Source organism: Papaver somniferum, chromosome 9, assembly GCF_003573695.1.
Source record: "Papaver somniferum cultivar HN1 chromosome 9, ASM357369v1, whole genome shotgun sequence".
Taxonomy (NCBI): domain Eukaryota; kingdom Viridiplantae; phylum Streptophyta; class Magnoliopsida; order Ranunculales; family Papaveraceae; genus Papaver; species Papaver somniferum.
In genome coordinates, this window is record NC_039366.1 from 155,491,100 (window position 1) to 155,510,382 (window position 19,283).

Below are 19,283 nucleotides of genomic sequence, written 5' to 3' on the forward strand. Positions count from 1 at the left end.
GTTTTGTCAAAAACAGAGTGCTTATGGCAGAAAATGTGTTCGATGTCGAGTTTTGTGCTTTCAAGAAGAATGCTTTTGTGTTTTTCCTGGCAACAAGAAGTACATCTGCACATATAACATTCCGTTTCATATGATTTTCGTTCATCTCGTTTTAAGCCGGAGCTAGTGGCACCAATTGTTGAATATAATGCTGACACTATACTGAGTTTGGCTAATACAATTCATGGAACAACATGTGTAATGCTTAATGGGGTATGGTTGATTTATGTGGACAAGCTAGGCACTATAGTTCAAGCTGATCCGAGCTGGAATTTGGAGGAAATCCAAGTTGTTTTGGAGTCTTGGAATGACAACGGCAACATCTTCTCTTTGAGATTTCATGGAGAATATCTTTGGCTACTTTCAGTGACTGCAAGCAGTAGGAGTCCGAATTGGAGTGTGCACGGAGACACACTGATAATGGATCCATGGTACCAAGTTATGCATTTCGGATTAACGACTCAGAAACAATCCAGTTTTGGAAGGATGTTAGTGTCGCATAGTTCGTATTTTTCTGGCAACATTACTCTATTTTTCAAAGAAGATTTTCTAAATCTGGCTCATAACGACGATAGTGTGAATTTTCTTCATGTAAAAACAGATGCATTGGTTGTACAGTATGTCATCGAGTATCATTTTGTCGATCAAGGAAGTATGAATTTTCGAACTGGTGTTAGCATGAAGAAGTACATCTGCACATATAACATTCCGTTTCATATGATTTTCGTTCATCTGGTTTTAAGCCGGAGCTAGTGGCACCAATTGTTGAATATAATGCTGACACTATACTGAGTTTGGCTAATACAATTCATGGAACAACATGTGTAATGCTTAATGGGGTATGGTTGATTTATGTGGACAAGCTAGGCACTATAGTTCAAGCTGATCCGAGCTGGAATTTGGAGGAAATCCAAGTTGTTTTGGAGTCTTGGAATGACAACGACAACATCTTCTCTTTGAGATTTCATGGAGAATATCTTTGGCTACTTTCAGTGACTGCAAGCAGTAGGAGTCCGAATTGGAGTGTGCACGGAGACGCACTGATAATGGATCCATGGTACCAAGTTATGCATTTCGGAGTAACGACTCAGAAACAATCCAGTTTTGGAAGGATGTGTCGCATAGTTCGTATTTTTCTGGCAACATTACTCTATTTTTTAAAGAAGATTTTCTAAATCTGGCTCATAACGACGATAGTGTGAATTTGCTTCATGTAAAAACAGATGCATCGGTTGTACAGTATGTCATCGAGTATCATTGTGTCGATCAAGGAAGTATGAATTTTCGAACTGGTGTTAGCATGAAGAAATACTTCCCTATATTTTTCAAGTTCTTCGAATTCTCTTCATTGATCCTAGTGCCCGCCGCGAATATTCTTTTCTTCTTAGTGATTGGAATATGGTATATCTTCCTAGAGTTGCTGTGTAATTACCAACCTTGGACGAAAAGGTCGAGGAGGATATCAGACTTTGTCACGATGAGAATTTGTAGTTACACGAATATGCCGGTAGAAGACTGCGAGGTTGGTCGTGGACATCTGGTGGTATACACACATTCAGTACACTTTTCTACACTTTGGGAAGACAATGACAAAGATTTTTGTAGAGTTTTTCTTGCTTGGATTGACAAGTTCGATGAAATTCGAAAGACTGAGACATGGAGCAATAGATATTCCTATAGATTTCTTGCTAGTAACAGGGACGTCTACAAGGTAACATTCACAGGATCAACTTCCATTGGACAAACAATACTTGGATTACCAGCAAATTTCAATGTTACGCACATTACTTGGGAGCCTGGAGGAAAAACTCCATTTATTGTGTTCGATAATGATGTTGTCGATGAAGAGCTAGATGTTCATACTTTCTATTTTAAACCCTCTGGCAAGTCTCAGAAGGTATTCTTTGAAGATCGAAAGCTCAAGAAAATTGTCACCTCATCGTCATGTAAGTCTCAGAAGTTGGTGATTTTTACTCGTCACCACTGCGATACAGTACAAATAAGAGCTCAAGGTTTTAACAGTCACGTATACATCGACAAGGTTACAATAGCTAGATCCACTATAAACGAGATGGAAATATCTGGATTGTCATGAAACGGAAATCAAATTCTTTTTGATTTTGTTTCTGTTGTTAACTAAACAGGTTGAAGACAGAACACAGTTTTACGTGGTTCGGCTATAGCCTACGTCCACGGGAGAAGAATGATTAGGGTTTCTTATTAACAATGGAGGTTTTCCAAGACTTATATATATATTCAATACATGCCACATATTCGTATAGATAGCAACATATCTAGAGAATATTTTCTTGCAGTGTAAGCCAGTCATAAATAGAGAAACCAAATATTCTTCTTTGTTCCAACACTCCCCCTCAAATTGGTGCGAAGATATCAATGGAGCCCAACTTGGATAGAATTCCATTGAACTGCTTGACAGGTAAACCCTTAGTAAAAACATCTGCCAGTTGTTGATGGCTACGAATGAAGGGAGTGCATATTACTTTGGCCAATACCTTCTCTCTAACAAAATGACAATCCACTTCTATGTGCTTTGTACGCTCATGAAAGGTGGGATTTGATGCATTTTGTATTGCTGCTTGATTGTCACAGAACATCTTAGCTGGCTGAGGTGACAGAAAACCCAAATCTTTAATTAATGCTCACAGCCAAACAATCTCACATGTTGTTGAAGCCATGGCTCTGTATTCTGCTTCAGAACTTGATCGAGAAACAAAATTTTGTTTCTTGCTTCTCCACGTAACCAGATTACCACCAAAGAATATGCAGTACCCTGTTGTTGATTTACGATCAACTGGACATCCAGCATAATCAACATCTGAATATGCTGTTATACAGTAGCTAGAAATTGAATAGGCTTCATTCTTTGTCATCAAAACTCCTCTTACTGGTGATCCTTTTAAATACTGTAGAATCCTAGTTACTGCATTCAAATGTTTAACACGAGGTGTATGCATATAACGTCTGACTAAGCTTACTGCATGTGCTATGTCAGGTCTGGTAACAGTGAGATAAATTAACTTGCCTACTAACCTTTGATATGACCCAATATCACTTAACACATCACCATCATTATCAAGTTTGTTGCCATTTTCTGTAGGAGTATCACAAGGCTTTACTCCCATTTTTCCTGTAGCCTTCAGCAGGTCCAACACATATTTGCTTTGGTTCAGAAAAATACCCTTCTTTGAGTAAGAAACTTCTAATCCCAGGAAATACTTCAGTATCCCTAAATCCTTGATGTCAAATCTGGAATGAAACATTGCTTTAAGATTTCTAATTTCTTGTTGATTGTCTCCTGTAATCACAAGGTCATCAACATACACTAGAACTATAGTTATACCAAGATTACTTCTTTTAATAAACAAGGAAGAATCAGCAGAGCTCCTTTTGAACTTATTCTGGATGAGTACTGAACTTAGCTTTGCATACCATGCACATGGTGATTGCTTTAAACCATATACTGCCTTCTTAAGCTTGCAAACCATATTGCTCTCTCCTTCTCGAGGGTGTCCAGGTGGTATACTCATATATACCACTTCTTCTAGATCACCTTGTAAGAATGCATTCTTCACATCCATTTGAAACAATTTCCAATCTTTATTAACTGCAAGAGACATGAGAACACGAAAAGTATTCATCTTTGCAACTGGTGCAAAGGTTTCTGTGTAGTCTTCTCCATATCTCTGAGTAAAACCTCTTGCCACTAATCTTGCCTTATAACGCTCAACAGTTCCATCACTTCTGTATTTAATTTTGTACACCCATCTACATCCAACAGTCTTCTTCCCGGGAGGCAACCTGACAATACTATATGTATTATTTACATCTAAGGTTCATTTTGGTGCCCTCCATTTTGGATTAGACTTTGCTTCATTGTAGTTTTTAGGTTCTTGATGACTAGATATAGCACTTAGAAATGCAGAGTGTGAAGAACCTACATGATCATAAGTTAAATGTGCTTGTATAGGATACGCAGCGGAATGATATGTAAAGAAGTCTTTGTATTTCTCTGGAGCCTTCTTCTCACGACTTGAGGTTCTGACAATTGGTACCACTGGTTGATGATCTTGTGGAACCATAACCTCAGTTTATGGAACTTGATGCGGTACATATTGTAATCCTGTATTATCATCAGTAACACTAACATTATTGTCTGAAGATTCTTCATGAACTGCTTCATTATGCACATCCAACACTGCATTAGGTAAGTCCACCAACTCTACCCCACCACCATTATCTCTGTGGGAATCTGTTGCAGTAGGTATCTCATTAGTAACTGGAAGTGGTGCCAAATCTGTGTAACACTCCCCCTGAGACCGACTGCCAGAATCACACTGAAAGTAAGCCACTGCTTCATCAAATACAACATCACGAGAAATCTGTAGCTTTCTAGTGGGTGGATGATAACAAATATATCCTTTATTTGTAGATGAGTAACCAAAGAACACACATTTAGTTGCCCGTGAATCCAGTTTATCACGATGCTTTGCCTGTAAATGTACATAACAGACACAACCGAAAACTCTGAGATGAGAAATGCCAGGCTGATGATGTTTTAAAACCTCTAATGGAGATTTGAACTCAAGCACACGACTAGGCAGACGATTGATCAAATAAGTGGCCGTCAGAGAACCATGAGACCAGAATTTCTTTGGAACATGCATCTGAATCATAAGAGCACGAGTAGTTTCCAGAATATGACGTAGTTTCCGTTCAGCAACACCATTTTGCTGTGAAGTACCAACACAGCTAGTTTGATGGATAATACCATGACTACGCAAATAACCTGGAAGAGTGCCTTTGACAAACTCAGTGCCATTATCTGATCTAAAATTTTTAACCTGTGCATCAAATTGGTTGCGTATCATACAATGAAAATCCGCAAATACAGATGAAACTTCAGTTTTGGATTTGAGTAAATAGATCCATGTAGCACGTGACCAATCATCTATAAAGATAACAAAATACTTATACCCATCGTAAGAATCAATTGGAGCAGGGCCCCATAAATCAGAATGAATTAATTCAAAAGACATTGTAGCTCGAGTCACATAATTAGGAAATGGAAAACAAGATTGTTTAGAAAACTGACAAACATCACAGACTTGAGCCTGGACAGAAAATGTGGGCAAAATCCTAGACAAAACACGACTGGAAGGATGTCCAAGTCTTTTATGATAAAGGAACTGCGGAGTAGATCTTTGAGTGAGACATGCCATGTCACTAGAACGTAACAGGTACAATCCATGAGAAAAGATGCCTCTACCAATCGTCTTCTTCGTCTTTCGATCCTGAAAGATGACCGAGGTAGGGGTAAATGTAACATCACAATTCAGAGAATTAGTGATTTGACCAACAGATAACAACTGAGTAGGAAACGATGGAACAACAAGTGCATTAGATGGCGGACAATCTGGAAAAAATGCACTTTCCCACTGCCCATCACAGGAGCAGTAGAGCCATTAGCAACTGACACATTTTTATGAGAGCTGCGAATAAATGCATGAACTGACGAAGGATCATTTGCCATATGATATGTAGCTCCTGAATCAATAATCCAAACGTGGCGGTTGTAAACAAGCGTAGTAAGAAAGGCTAGTAGGTTACCTGAAGTATGGTTGGCCTTGCGCTCAGTCTTATTACCCAACTAGTTAAAGAAATCCTTCAATTGGTCTATGGTAAAGGATGAATTATCAGCTACAGCAGCTCGAGCAAGCTTATTTTTGTCAAAAGTAGCTTTAAGATGAGGATAAATATCCCAACAGCGATCCTTGGTGTGACCAGTTTTATTACAATGATCACAATGAAAAACTTCTCTCTTACCCTTAGCACGAGAATTCTTGTCCTTATCAAATGGCATGGCTCGTCGTTTATCATCTTTGGAGCTCATAAGAGCACTTGATTCAGCGACATCCAGGTCTACAATGCTTTTAGAAATAGGATTCATAACTTTCTTACGCGTCTCTTCACGCTGCACAGTCGCACAGACATTAGACAGACTTGGTAATTCAGCACTCATGAGAATAGTGCTTCTAAGAGATTCATACTCTGGTTTGAGGCTACTGAGCACATCAAAGATTTTATCCTCCTCAACCCTCTTCAAGATAATTTTGGCATCAGTTGTATGAGGAAGATATGTATCCAGTTCATCCCACTTCTTTTTTAAATAACCAAAATGCTCAGTAAAACTTTTCGTACCTTGTTCAGCCTCAGCAATCTCACGTTTCAGCTCAAACACCCGAGCAGCATTATTCCGTAAGCCATACAGACTAGCAACAGACTTCCACAAATCCTTTGCAGATTCTGAGAACGAGAAGATTTCCGAAATATGTGGTTCTATCGACTGAAGAAGCCACGTGCGAACCAGTTGATCATCATCAATCCAATCTTCATACTTTGGATCCTTAGCATCTGGACATGTACTATTCTCACCAATATACCCAGATTTTCTTTTACCCCCAAGAGCAAGAGCAGCAGCCCTAGACCAGCTTACATAATTGACATCATTCATCAAGACAGAGGTTAAACGCAAACTAGTATTATGATCTGATTGTGCCATAGTAAACACACAGAGAGACGAAACTTGATTACAGAGAAATGGCCAGGATCGTTAACGATCCCCTGATACCATGTTGTTAACTAAACAGGTTGAAGACAGAACACAGTTTTACGTGGTTCGGCTATAGCCTACGTCCACGGGAGAAGAATGATTAGGGTTTCTTATTAACAATGGAGGTTTTACAAGACTTATATATATATCCTATACATACCACATATTCGTATAGATAGCAACATATCTAGAGAATATTTTCTTGCAGTGTAAACCAATCATAAATAGAGAAACCAAATATTCTTCTCTGTTCCAACAGTTTCTCCGGGTAATGTTGATACTTACAGAGTGCATAGAATGGCAGAAGATGTTCTACTCATCGATGATGGTGAATGTTTCTTAGTTCACATTTGGCAAGGATCTGCATACTTCCGTTATCCTAACCATGCAACCATTACATGGTGGACCAAAACCTTTCTTGGAGTCGACCAACAAAGAACATTTATAATTCTCTTAAGTTCCTCTGTCTCGGAACTATATACTACACATGGGACAGGTGACAACAAAGGTTTTAAAAAAAAGGTGCGTAAGTGATCCATATTCTCCCTTTAAGCCTACTTCAAGGAATCTTTTAATTTTATTATTGGAGGTTCAAGAAAAATGTACGGTGGTCGATCTTAACGACCGTAAGGAGAAGTCACAAATAAGTAATTTTCAATTTTTGAAGTGCGTTAGCATTCAAGCAGCTCCATTAGATTTCACTTTTGGGAATAACTCTGATAATTACTATGAGAGGGGGAAAGAAATCTCAAAAACAACAAATATTACAGTACGCATGGAATTTGCGTTTTACATTATCATTCTTGCAGAGAAGCATTGTGTTGGTCCATTTTGTTTGCTTCCAGAGGTGAACATCCACAGCACTCTACTACAGCTGAGATCGGCATGGAATTTTTCGTTGTTTGATATTTTCCTAAAGGTGATAAGTGGGAAACAATTGTCAGTGCCTACCACAACTTGCATGCTAAATCAGTTGTGTGTTTTAAAGGCTACTATCCACAAGAGTGATGAACAGTGCATAGATGCAAGCATAGATTGGCTGAGATACATGGCACTCGTTGAGTTTGTAGAATTTTCTAACTGGTTAGAAAAGATGGTTGAGCTCATCAATTTTATGGAGCCAAGAGAATACCTCAACAATGATGGATACTATACAGATGGTGAACGGTTCTCTTAGGATCTAACGGTACAACCGTTAGATTCGAAGAGAACCATCCTTAAGATTGAGAAATGAGATGCAACATGTCCGGTCGAGGCCTAGATTTAGCTTCCAAAGGATGTGCCTTATTCAATGTCAGTCCAGTACCCTCGGTCATGTCCACCAATTCATCTGTATGGACCCGTTCCCACTCTAAACTTTGAATTAGAGACCCTAAAGCTGACCCAATCACACGCATAGCCAAGGCATCACCAGGACAAGCCCTCCTTCCTGCTCCAAATGGCATCAACTTATACGCTTGTCTTACTCCTAGAATAAATAAAAACCTTTCTGGTTTGAACTTGTTTAGTTCCTCCCATGTTTTCGTATCATTTTGTATGGCCCATACGTTCACAAAGAGCATTGTACCACTAGGAATGTTGTAACCTCCGACGGTGCAATCATCTGACGACTCGTGAGGTGTTAATAGTGGACCAGCTGGATGCATTCGCAGTGTCTCGAGGATGATGGCATGAAAATATGGGAGATTGTTGAGGTCGGTTTCATCGACTAGACGATGCCGCCCCACGTGGATGTCGATTTCTGCTTTGGCCTTTTTGAGAACTTGTGTGGATGGTTTAGTAATAGGGATAAAGCCCATTCCATTGTTCCTGCTGTGGTGTCCGTTCCTGCAGATATCAATACCTATGAAGATACATACATACATACGCTTGTAAGCAAAATAAAAACGATCGCCATTTAGTTTGAGGTAATCTTATTCATGGTGGGCGGTCTAGTGTTCCCGTCTTGCTGAATCTCTGCCAAAGAGGTTCCTTCCGCCTATATGTATATATATATATATAATGATAGGACAGAAAAAAAACATTGAGAATGAGAGTTGAGATATATACCCCAATAAGACCTCGAATCATATGATCAGAATAGCAATCACAAAATTGGTCAAAAAGACTAAAACACAAAATTCCTGGATGAAATAGATTTTTAGCTTTTGATACTGTTTATATAGCCAAACATCAGAAATATACTGTTTATATAGCCAATTTGGATATTTGGCCCAGGAAAATTAAAATAAAAAAATATGTCTTACCTAAAATACCCCTAACCTTCTAAACTCTTCTTTTCAAAGAGAATTTATTTCTCTTTTCAAAACCTCCCCGTCCCGGCAGAGCTCGTTTATTCCTCACCTGCAGAATTCGATCAAAGTTTCAGAGCTCGTGTCTTTTTCAGATCTGGTTGATCAATCATGGTGATTAATGATTGTTGAATAGTTTGTTGAATCGAAGTTTCAATTAGAGTTTCAACTGTTGAATCGAAGTTTCATCTAATAGCGTCGAACGGTAAATTTCAATTGAAATAATTTTGATTTGGTTTTGTCCAATTGAAGTTTCTCTGTCGATTTTGAAGTAATTTTTAGTTGTTGATGATTTTTTATGAATTTGAAGATTAATCTTTGTTAATTTTTTATTTTAGTTGTTGATTTGGAATATCCAGGGTTTAGTTGATTATATGACATTATTTGGGTTTGTCTCGAATCATGTTTTCTAGGGTTTAGTAATCTTATTTTCAATGCAATATACACAGATGCAAACCAATTTTGGGTTTAGGTTATTATTAGGATTTCTCCTTTACGTTACACAACCACAGAGATGTTATTGAAAGACCTAGAGATGTTATTGTGAGCAATTGGAATCAAAAATACCTTACACAACCACAGATTATGCATGCAGTTGTTGATGCTTATGTTACTTTCAATATTGGTGATGAACTCTGGATTGATTGATTGGTTCTTGTTTTTTTGGGTATTTACTGATGATAACTTGGTTGAGTGTTAGAGGCTTAAGGGAAATAGAACTTTGCTAGTAAGTACATAGTAACTTGCTGAAGGAGAAAGTAATATATGGAACTGTTTAGAGCAGTACTCGTAGTCGTAGAAGTACATAGTAATTTATGACAGCTTCTTTGGTGGTACATTGTGCCAAAATGGTACTTTGATGGTACACAGATGCAAACCATTTTTGGTTTTAGTTAATTTATAGGGCATTGTACACAGATGTTCGTTTATTCGTGATGAGCAAATCTGGATTCCAGGGAGGAGAACATCTGCGTTAGGAGATGTTGCTGTAGCGAGATTATAATGGTTGTTGAGAGAGTGGAAGAGATGTTGGAGTATGGGTTGTATGAATGCAGTAAGATGTTATGCAGTTAAACAATGTTTGTATTTTAACTGCATAAGCAGTTATGCATAATAAGTTATGCAGTTCACCATGTTTGCTTTTACTGCATAACCAGCTATGCATAATAAGCTACGCAGTTCAGCATAGTTGCTTTTACTGCATAAGCAGTTATGCATAATAAGCTACGCAGTTATGCATAGTTGCTTTTACTGCATAACCAGTTATGCATAACAAGTTACGCAGTTATGCATAGCTGCTCTTACTGCATAAGCAGTTATGCATAACGTTATGCATAGCTGTTTTTACTGCATAACCAGTTATGCATAACAAGTTATGCAGATACTCTAAACAATGCATAACAAATCATGCAGTTAATTTTGGATCTTCCTAAGATGTTATGCAGGATAGATATGATTTGATTTTTTAAATTTGATCTTTGTTGTTGTTGATTTGATATTTTAATTTTGAATACATCCAGATTCATTTATATTTGTTTTATATATTCCCTGTAGATGGATCGTCATTTTCTCTGTGTGGTTATCCGGGGTACCGATGCGTGTCCATACCAAGTTACTACGAAGTCAACAATTGATGAGTTGAAGGCGCATGTCTGTTCTTATTGGAATAGCATTTTACCAGACTCAATTCAGTTTGTATTTGACTATGAGGGGAGAAGCAATGTTGTTGACAGTGATGTGAAGCTCTGTTCTTTCTTGTCATTGTGTATTGTTAACCAGTTGTCTTTCTTGGAGATTCGTTTATTTGAACGTGTTCCTCTTCGTGCTCCTGATTTTGTTCGTGAACCTACTACGAGCGAGTTTCGTTTAGCACCAGACCCTAGCAGAGCTCAGTTGGTTAATCCTTGTCATCTTCCGAGAAGCAGTAGAATGAGCGAGTTTCGTTTAGCACCAGACCCTAGCAGAGCTCAGTTGGTTAATCCTTGTCATCTTCCGAGCAACAGTAGAATGAGCGAGTTTCGTTTAGCACCAGATCCTAGCAGAGCTCAGTTGGTTAATCCTTGTCATCTTCCGAGCAGCAGTAAAGTTACTCCTACACCTACAATGACGGAGTTGCTTTTAGCTCAGTCACCTTTTCCTTCCTCTCAAGAGCTTGTTTCTTCTCAAGATATCCCCATGTCTCAAGAACGTACATACAATGGAAAGTTGGCAATTAAAAGATCTTGCAAGGCGGCTGAATGGGAGTTTATTATAAAAGGTGTTGGTCAATATTTTTATGGAGGACGAGATGAAGCTCGTCTTGTTGTTGAGAAATATAACCATTTTTTTTGTCACAGGGTGAGAGTCGTCAAGAGCAATCCAGAACGATATACGGTCGAATATTATTACAAGGAGAAATTGGAATGCGACTGGATGTTCCATGCAGCTCCCAAGACTTCCAATGTGAAGGTTCACTTATTCCTCAAGGCCTATAACGGGGAACATAAATGTTGTGCTGGTTATAGTGGTGGAACAAAGGCTGATCCGGTTACGCGCGAACTTATCAAGAGTTTGATATTTGAGAAGATTGAACAGAATCCCAACAAGAAAGCCAGGGATATTGTTAGAGAACTCAAAAGTGATTATGGGTTGGAAGTGAGCTACGATCAGGCGCATGCCGGGAAAGAATTATGTTTCAAGGAATTGTATGGAGAGGACATTAAATCATACACTGACCTGAGATGGTGGTGTGAAGCCGTGAAGAAACACGATCCAGGTAGTAGGGCTGATTTAGTTGTTGAAGGTGGCGAGTTTAAGAGTTTGTTCTTAGCCTTCGATGCTTGCATCTCTGGTTTCGAATATTGTCGCCCGGTACTGTTCTTGGATGCAACTTTCCTAACTGGAAAATTTAGGGGTTGTTTTATGGCGGCTACCGAGAAGAATGCGAATAATGGTACGTCTTCTTTTATTTTTGATGTCATAATTTTTTTTTATGTCAGATTATCACTAGATGAAACCGGTTTCATCCTTAACTGGTGAAGTCAGACTAGAGAATGAAACTAGTTTCATTATGTATAATAGCAGTTTCAGTCAGTTTGATATGATTTTTTCTTTTTGCGTTTGTTTTGTTTCTGTAGGAATATTTCCTCTGGCATATGGTATAGTATCATCTGAAACTGTTGAGAATTGGCAATGGTTCTTGAAGAAACTAGAATCTATCTTGGGTCCTCGTGTACTAACTTTTATTTCGGATCGCCATGAGGGTTTGATCCAAGGGATTCGTGATGTTTTCCCAACTTTCTATCATGCTTGGTGTTACCAGCATTTGAAGAATAATGTCCGCAGTAAGACCAACAAGAAAAAGGGAGAGCATTGTGCTGCGATGGGTTTGTTCAAAGAATGTTTCTATTCATCGACTCATGAAGGCTTTGATCAGGGTATGCAAAAGTTGAAGGATATGGGATGTGATGGTCTTCACAAATTCTTGAGTGAGATTCCAGTGGAATGTTGGTCCAATGCACATTGTCTGGGCTGTCGTTATGGCGACATGTGTTCAAACATTGCAGAGTCCTTTAACTCTTGGATCAAGGAAGCAAAAGGTATGCCTATTGCAACACTTGTTAACTGGATCAGACTTAAAATTATGGAACAGATGAGTACAAGGAAGAGGAAGGGGGCGACGTATAAAGGATTCATTTGTCCCAGGCTAGAGAAAAAAGTGTTGGCTTCCATTCGTGCTGGTGTCCAGTGGAGAATAACCAAGTCTGGTGACACGGAGTGGGAAATTTTTGATGGAAAGCACACACATGCTGTTAATATTTCGAAGTTTCAGTGCAGCTGTAGGGTTTGGTTTACTGAGCAATTCCCTTGTGATCACGCTATTGCGTGTATGCATTCAAATAACATCAATGTTTACGAGTACATTAATCCGTATTTCAGCATTGCTAGATTCCGTGCTTCGTATGATCGTCCTATCAAGCCCATTCCTGATTATGACAAGCCTATTGATGTTGCTACTGGAGATCTCGTGAACCCACCAACTGTCGTAGGAAAAAAACATGGTAGGCCGAAGAAGAAGCGGATTCCTAACACAGGTAGTGCAAGTTTCAAGAGACCAATTACGTGCGGTAACTGCCATACTCAGGCACATCATAACAAGACGACGTGTCCTCATCCTCCTGCGAAAAAGCAACGTTAAGTACCTGCTTAAGAACATCTCCAGCCTTCATTTCTTCTGTGCATCTTTTTACCATGATATCTTTATTAGTTTATTCTTCTCTGCAGCCTCTTGTTGCACATTTAAGATTCATTTACCTTGAATTATATTTTCTCAACTTGTATTTATCTTGGATTATTTCTTTTGTTCATAAAAATATATCTTATGGAATTTTCAAAATTAAGTTTTCTTTTTATTTTAAATAACATATGTTACGCAGGAAACATAATGTGCATAACTTGTTATGCAGTAAAAATAACTATGCATAACTGCGTAGCTTATTATGCATAACTGGTTATGCAGTAAAAGCAACTATGCATAACTGCGTAGCTTATTCTGCATAACTTGTTATGCAGTAAAATCAAACATGCTGAACTGCGTAGCTTATTATGCATAACTGCTTATGCAGTAAAATCAAACATGCTGAACCGCGTAGCTTATTATGCATAACTGCTTATGCAGTAAAATCAAACATGCTGAACTGCATAGCTTATTTGCATAACTTGTTATGCAGAAAAAGCAACTATGCATAACTGCGTAACTTATTATGCATAACTTGTTATGCAGTAAAAACAACTATGCTGAACTGCATAACTTGTTATGCAGTAAAAGCAAACATGTTGAACTGCGTAGCTTAGTATGCGTAACTGGTTATGCAGTAAAAACAACTATGCTGAACTGCATAACTTGTTATGCAGTAAAAGCAAACATGCTGAACTGCGTAGCTTAGTATGCATAACTGGTTATGCAGTAAAATCAAACATGCTGAACTGCGTAGCTTATTATGCATAACTGCTTATGCAGTAAAATCAAACATGCTGAACTGCGTAGCTTATTATGCATACCTGTTATGCATTGTTTAGAGTATCTGCATAACTTGTTATGCATATAAGAAGTGTTATTTTTTTTTGTTAAGCATTCCCTGCGTCACTTATTGTTTTAATGCATAACATCTTATGCAGATCCAACATTGACAGCATGACAAGTTATGCATTGTTTAGGTTATCTGCATAAGTAGTTATGCATATAAATTTTTTTTTTTACGCCTTCCCTGCGTCACTTATTGTTTTAATGCATAACATCTTATGCAGATCCAACATTGACAGCATGACAAGTTATGCATTGTTTAAGTTATCTGCATAAGTAGTTATGCATATAATTTTTTTTTACGCCTTCCCTGCGTCACTTATTGTTTAACTGCATAACATCTTATGCAGATCCAATATTGACAGCATGACCTGTTATGCATTGTTTAGGTTATCTGCATAAGTAGTTATGCATATAAAAGGTTTTTTACGCCTTCCCTGCGTCACTTATTGTTTTAATGCATAACATCTTATGCAGATCCAACATTGACAGCATGACAAGTTATGCATTGTTTAGGTTATCTGCATAAGTAGTTATGCATATAAAAGGTTTTTTACGCCTTCCCTGCGTCACTTATTGTTTTAATGCATAACATCTTATGCAGATCCAACATTGACAGCATGACAACTTATGCATTGTTTAGGTTATCTGCATAAGTAGTTATGCATATAAATTTTTTTTTACGCCTTCCCTGCGTCACTTATTGTTTAACTGCATAACATCTTATGCAGATCCAACATTGACAGCATGGCAAGTTATGCGTTGTTTAGGTTATCTGCATAAGTAGTTATGCATATAAATTTTTTTTTACGCCTTGCCCGTGTCACTTATTTTTTAACTGCATAACATCTTATGCAGATCCAACATTGACAGCATGACAAGTTATGCATTGTTTAGGTTATCTGCATAAGTAGTTATGTTACTGCTTCCTGCAAAAATTTGGCACAAAACCAGTTAAATCATATTTTTAAATATGGATGAAACTCAATTATATCCTATCTTCAAAGCTAGATAAAAACCAGTTTCTACAGGAATCAGATGAAACCCAGTTACATCCTATATATTTTGAAACCCCGATTCTTCAAATTGATTTAAAACCCTGATTCTTCACTGAACTGATAGATTGATTGAAACCCTAGAAACCTATGATGTTGTAGAGTAGTGTTGATGGTGTTTGAAAACGGTTAATGAAAACCAATTTCACGAAAGTGTTGACGGTGAATGAAACCCAATTTCACGAAGGTGTTGAAGGTTGATGAAACTAGCAGACGGTGGAGGAAACTGATTTTCGGATGGTTTCTGATGAATCTGCTACTGTTGATGGTTAGGAGACGGTGGAGGAAATCGATTTCTGATGGTTTTTGGTGTAGGGAAACAGTGGACGAATTTGTTCCTCTTCTAGTTTGTGAGAAGATGAAGAAGAAGGATGTTGGCGGTTTTCATCTGAAGAGAGAAGGAGAACGTGGTTTTGTTGAGGAGACGGAGAACGTGCAGTTACAAAAGGGTAATTGGGTCAGTTTCAATTAAAAAGTTGAACTGTCCATTTGACCCAGAGGAAACTTCTACCAGTCCATATGGCCCAGAAAACTTGTGTTTTTGGCTATATAGCCCATTTCCTGAATAGCAATCTGGATCTTTGGGTTGAAGCGACAGCAAAACATCAATCATGGTCATTTCCTCTCTACTGACTACTTTATCAGCATCATTAGTACTCTTTGATAATATTCGTCTGCGTTGCTCAATTAATTCCTGCATGAAGTAGTCTCCTCTTTCCTTCAATCTCACCATCTGCTTCTCCACTTTGTTATAAAACCCAATCCATTTCAAAATAACAAAGTAATCTCCCAAACTTGCAGTTGTACTCAAAGCCAACGCCTCTTTTAGTATCTCTCTAAATCGTTTTGCCTCTTGACTCAATTCTGACTCCTCTTCCTGATCTACATTACCATAATACCTCTTCCCAGCCGTCATTCTCATCATGATATTAACCGTAACTCATTAAACACAGAATTCGTATTCATTATCTGATCAAAGCTGGCGCTACTGAGCCGTAAAATCATTGACCGAACTTCGTTGGCTCGAATGCTGTATAACATTTTGAGTCGGCCGGATGAGAAAATTTCCAGTGCGGATATTCCTCTTAGGTTACGCCAATGAGGACCATACGGAGCCCAAATTAGTTGGGTATATTCATAAGCCAAGTGCTTACCTATCAAAAGACGTGGACGGTTCGCAAAGATTACATCGTTCTTGCTGAAGCATTCCTCGACCATAGACGGTGATGACACGACTATAACGGGTTTAGTACAAAAACGAAGGTACATAATCTGGCCATATTTGTTCGAAATGGTGGCAAGGGTTCGATAGAGCGGTAACTTCAAGAGATGCAGATGGCCCATAATTGGGTTTGAAGGAGGACTTGGTGGGAGATTCTTTTTCTCCCACTTCAGGATGATGAATATTAGAATACATGTTGCAAACAGGGCCAAGGAAAGGATCAAGCACAGAGTTTGCATCATTTTTGAACAAAATGGAATGAGAGAAATTATTAAAATGAGGGGATTAAATATTCTTCTGGACGGTTATTAAATGTGAAGATCTTCCCTTTAGATCAAGATTTGTCAATCTAATGATGAAAGATTGAATTTTAAAACGTTAGTGTATATTTATTTATATGGTATAATTGATTGATCAGTGCCAAAATCTCCATAATAAATGACGATTTTATGTTTGCTAATGGTGATTTAAGTTACGGCTGATCAATAATTTCTATCCAATCATCCAATGCGCGCCTGTTTAATTATACGGAAAATGGGTCATTTGTCCAAATATTTTTAAAACATGATTCTAATGGACGAGTAAAAATTAATATGGATGAAATGGACACCAAAAAAATAACAAGAGTAAAACTGAATTCATCCTGACTTGAACTTAAAAAAGAGCGAGGATGAAACTGGATGCATCCTGATGTAAATTAAAAATAAGAAAAAGTATTTGAAAATGGGTAGGATGAAACTGTTTACATCCTGACTATTTTTACATTTTCGTCCATCTAAACAGTATCAAATTTTACATGTCTTTTTCACCTAGGAATTATTGATTTTGGTCTTTTTAACCAATTTTGTGTTACTTACAGGGAAAATAGATTGAAAGATGCAAGAATGCGCGTCCAATCATACGTGTGATACGCAACCCATTAGCGGTTAACCTACCGTAAATGGTTTGAGACAACTATTGAATCTTAGAAAGATTGGTTTTTCTTTTAACTTCCTCTTCTCTGGACTCTGAAAATGAAAAGAAAAGGAAAGAGGATTTCATTCTCTCGTCACAAAAATCTTGAAAAAGTAAATCATTGAAGATGTCTAGCTTGGAGTAGTGTTTGAGTTTGTATTCTTGGGATGGTGTTTGAAAATGCTTATGACGATGAGGTTAGTATGATTTCTACATATGTTGTGTTCCATGCAATTTTAGCAAAGTTGATGAAATGAGTTGTTACAAACAAAGGAGAATTCATGTATATCAAATCAATTCATCAATTCCTTCTTATGGTACGTTGGCTTGATATATATGTAAATTAGGGTTATTGTTGGAAAATTGAGGGTTTTTGTTATTATTCATGCTCTTATACTGATGAAATGGGTATTTTCTAATCATGGTGATTTGTTATAATAATCGTTTGATTGAAGCAATTCATTTCATTATCCATTATTGCTTGAAAATCCCGTACGTCCTGTGAACCCTTGAATGCAGAATTTTATTTTGCTTATATCTTAAATTCAAACCGTTGGAATAGGTTATAATGCCACCATAAAAATTTGAGAACGATCAGACATGGGAAAGAACTAAAAGTATTGAATATACCTTGACTATATTTTGCTGAGTTGCAGCTTTGGAAAGTCGACAAATAAGTGAGTTTCTCACTACCTGTGTATCGTATAAAGCTAAATTTCTAGTATGTTATTTAGAACTCTGTATATAACTTACTGTATAATTTTCAAGAGGTTCCAATCAATTTAGGTACCTCAGATTATAAGAAAATCTTGACTGAATTTTGTATGTCGGCAGTAAAAGCAGTTAGGTTGTGAGGTGTATACCTTTTTAATGAACCGTTGAAATATTATGATATTTTGAATATATCGTTGTACCCTGAGTTACTAGTCTACTGTAAAAAATTTAAGTCAATCAGGAAAGTTTCTTATTGAAAAACTTGAACAAACTTGGTCCGATTCTGGAATGCCATGAAAACGGTTATCTATCATTTGGTTTTGATACTGTCCATGAAACTGAAATGTTTTGAAATGACGCGGCATATGGGTGTAATGATACTATAGGTATCAGTGGAATAAATGAATCATTTAATTAGAACTGGGTCTAATTGTGTGCACAACTAGTAGTAGTCCTAATCATTATTATTGATATCTCTGTCTTTAATTTAGTACTCGGAGATCAATGCATTGATATCTTTATACAGAATATAGTAATTTAAGATCATTTCAATGATGATTAAGTGGATTAATTCTATTTCTCATTTCTCTAGGTGCCCATGTACTATTTTTTAAAATGTTTGCATGGTCATTTGTACTATATAGTACTATTTTGTATCCCTAGACACCGACTTCAAGCATAAACCATTGCTGATTTTAGAATGATAGTAAACTCCATATACATAAGTCATATTGCACTTTATGTCTTGCTTATTAAGGTATTATTATGGTCATACCTTTGCTCTCATTTTTAAGTTGTACATTTATTGATTTTTGAACTACTATCTCAATGTTGTCGGATGTTTATCGATATATCGTTGTGTTAGAGAATTGCTCGGCCGAACTCGTTTGCGTTGCTATCTCAAGCATGTTTGTCAATGTTAGTGATCAAAACTATAAGTCTTGATTTCTAACCTATATAGCTAAAGGTCTCGGACTAGGATAGAAAGTGTAGTTGAGCTCAAGACTCCATGGCAATCATCATACAAGACGAAGGACTACTCAAGGAACTGGTGGATCTTCATCGACTAAAAGGTATGTGGAGACTTGAACTTATCTATCACTCAAAAGTCTATTTACTCTATCTCCTACTCTTGAGACAAAAGTCGTTTTAATATATAGAATTTCATTATGCACATTTGCTATTTCGAGCCGAGTTTATCTCGTATATCTATTTCTCGAAATGCGTGTTGGTAATCTAAAAAGAGAACTTAGTGAGTTGACTGATATTTCTGAAGATTTGGAGGAATTGAAAGATCCCATAATCAATGGATTTT

General features: G+C 37.4%; 1 pseudogene; it reads right to left on the minus strand.

Annotated features, from left to right (window-relative positions):
* Window positions 1-7,887: 7,887 nt before the first annotated feature.
* Window positions 7,888-16,542, minus strand: LOC113312752 (annotated as a pseudogene).
* Window positions 16,543-19,283: the final 2,741 nt, after the last annotated feature.